General features: G+C 37.4%; 1 long non-coding RNA gene across 1 annotated transcript; it reads right to left on the bottom strand.

Moving 5' to 3' along the window:
- Nucleotides 1-517: 517 nt before the first annotated feature.
- Nucleotides 518-2,683, bottom strand: LOC131314390 (uncharacterized). Its single transcript, XR_009196393.1, has 3 exons — nucleotides 1,842-2,683; nucleotides 1,624-1,711; nucleotides 518-790 (listed from the first exon to the last, which is right to left on the bottom strand). It is a non-coding gene; the product is annotated as an uncharacterized LOC131314390 (long non-coding RNA).
- Nucleotides 2,684-2,891: the final 208 nt, after the last annotated feature.

Raw genomic sequence — 2,891 nt, 5'->3', positions numbered from 1 at the left:
TGGCTGTGATGAGAAATTTGTAAAAGACGTGTTAAGGACTTAGGCGAGACAATATTAGAAGGTCAAATTGACAACTAATACTGCAGCCTACTAGTTCTTCAAAAAATGGTCTATATAAACTTACAAATTATCTGAGCCATGTTAACAAGTGTTCGACACGTATCCAAGCTCTCCGTAATCAAGTCCCATGGGAAAAAGAAGCAAAGGAAGACCAAGAATTTCTTACAAGTGTTCGACACGTATCCAAGCTCTCCGTCACCAAGTCTCACGGGAAAAAGAAGCAAAGGAAGATCAAGAATTTCTTTCCCGTTCATGTTTTTAGTTAGGGGCATTTAGAACCATTTGTAATGAGTTATTTTTTAGGAGTAAAAATTTTATTTCATTTATATATGAATTTCTTGAATGGGAATGAGTTGTTACTTTGTTATGATATGTTAGTAGGAAATTCTTGAATGGAGCAAGATACTCTGGAATTGAGTATGAATTTCGTATGAAATTCTTGAATGTACGAAGTTACTTTCGAATCAAATTTCTTGAATGACAAAAGATAACTCATGTTTTTATACAAAAAAAACAACAAACCCATGCAATAATGTTTCAGTACAAATATATAACGTCTCTACAAAGTTTATAAGTAGAAAATTGGATGCTAAATCATCAACTTCCATATCATTTCCCTGGTGTTGGTGGAAGGATCAATTGTGCAAACAATCTTCGTCTTCAGTCTCTCCATTGGCTTCGACCGTAAACTCACTGAAGTTTGATGGAGCTGCTAATTTTGCTCTTCTGTCTGATCAATATCAAACAAGAATGATAAGAACGAATAAGCAACAAGTAAGCATGGATTATACCATAGCGGTACTTCTTTTCAAAACAGGAGGACCATTCCATAAACCCCAACTATGTTCAAAACTAATTTGGCACCAAACATCTACGCCAATAATAAGTTATTCCTCCAATATCCTCTAATCATTCCACAGCCAAAAAAAAAAAAAAAAACAAATTCAAAACCAAACTTAACATTTTTACATTTTGTATTTCAAAAAATATTTAAAAAATTCAGATAATAAAACACTTTAAAAAACATATTTTAAATTTATACAATTAATTAGCTTATCATTAAAATAAATTATTATAGCTTAATTGTCCAAAAGTAATTAAATTTATTGAATTTTACAATTATATAACTAATTTAATAATTGTTACGAGTTTGGGACTGTATAAGGGTAAAAGAGTCATTTGACAGCTTTTTACATTATCCCCCTTTCTTATCCCCCATTTTATCCTCCATCCAAACCATGTATTATTTTATCCCCCTTCTCTAATACCTCATCCAAACCATCTACTTTTTAATACATCATCTATAAATGTCACATCAATGTGGGCCCTCACTTCTTAACTAATACCCCTTGCTATCTTATCCCCTTCTTAAATAATACACCCAAAACACATACGCCATCCAATCGGGCCCTAAAGATGCTAAACAAAGAGCTAACATCCAAACGAATAACCCGATATCAGTCATACAGATGACTGCCCATCGAGGTTCTCAATCTGAATCTAAAAGTCTGAACAAATAAGGAACACTAATCTAGTAAAACTACTAGATCCATATCCCATTACCTTCGGCCGGTTCAAAACAAGTAAGGAACTCTCCATCTTGTAAGTACCAGATTGGAACTTAGCACTGCTATGGAGCTCCGCATGAACTCTGAAAATCCAAACGAACCCGATATCAGTCCAATAGATGACTGCCCATCGAGGTCCTCAATCTGAATCTAAAAGTCTAAACAAATAAGGAACACTAATCTAGTAAAACTACTAGATCCATATCCCATTACCTTTGGCCGGTTCAGATCAAGTAAGGAACTCTCCATCTAGTAAGTACCAGAGTGGAACTTAGCACTGCTATGGAGCTCCGCATGAACTCTGAAAATCCAGAATCCATTGGGATGGACCCTAATTGAGCAGGATTCTAACTGTAAAATTCCAGAATCGAAAAATGATTGACAGTACTCTTGCCGTGACCAGGACCACGAGCATAGACCTAGTCATTGCCGTGAAACCACGAACTGGGATACCTCACTGTCGGCTCCCAACCCTCCGATTGGATGTGGAAGCTTGAAAAGCTCAGCTGTTGTGGATTGTTGTAGGGCCGATTCACCACAGAAGAGGTGAAAATCGGTATAAGTGAAATGGTGGGGTAATCGGCAGATCCTTTGTGTACCTCGGCCAGATGAGATGGATCCCTCATCATTGTGTGGGAAGGACCCACGTCTGTGGTCGAACAAACCACCACACTGACGAGTTACAGTCACACCTGTTGTGGATCGATTCACAGTGGGACTGTAGGCTTAAGATCCAATGAAGAATATGGGTTTTCTGGGAAACCGTGTCAAGAAGCAGCTCAGCCGGCAGCCATGGATACTTGGAAGTGCTGGTTTTGAGAGCACTCAACTGAGTGCTTAGTTGTATTGAACCCCCAACGAAGAATTTAGAAAGATCAGGCTGATAGCCCATGTTTCTATGAGATTTATAGTGGTAGACCAAACAATAGTTTGGTGAATTTGTACAAAAATCGGAAGAAGACAACAGGGGAGTGCATTCTTTCTCTATTTCTAGAGAGAGAAGCTCTCAACCCCACGCCCTCGATTCTTCTCTTTTATTCAATACTAGTTTTCTTATATAATGCACAGGATGAGGTGGGCTGAATAATAATAGTATTGCAGAACACACTTTTGCCTTGGGTCAATGGTCTTCTGGCCGTGGATTTGAGGTGTTTGACAGTAGATCGAATTCATTCAGTGTGGAGTAGTGGTACTCTGACGTAGGACAAGATTCTGAAACATTTTATTCTTATTTTTATGATTTCAAAATTATAAAAATAAGAA

This window comes from Rhododendron vialii, chromosome 13a (assembly GCF_030253575.1).
Source record: "Rhododendron vialii isolate Sample 1 chromosome 13a, ASM3025357v1".
Classification (NCBI taxonomy): domain Eukaryota; kingdom Viridiplantae; phylum Streptophyta; class Magnoliopsida; order Ericales; family Ericaceae; genus Rhododendron; species Rhododendron vialii.
The sequence above is the reverse complement of the archived record's forward strand: the minus strand, read 5'-3'. Positions and strand labels throughout refer to the sequence as shown.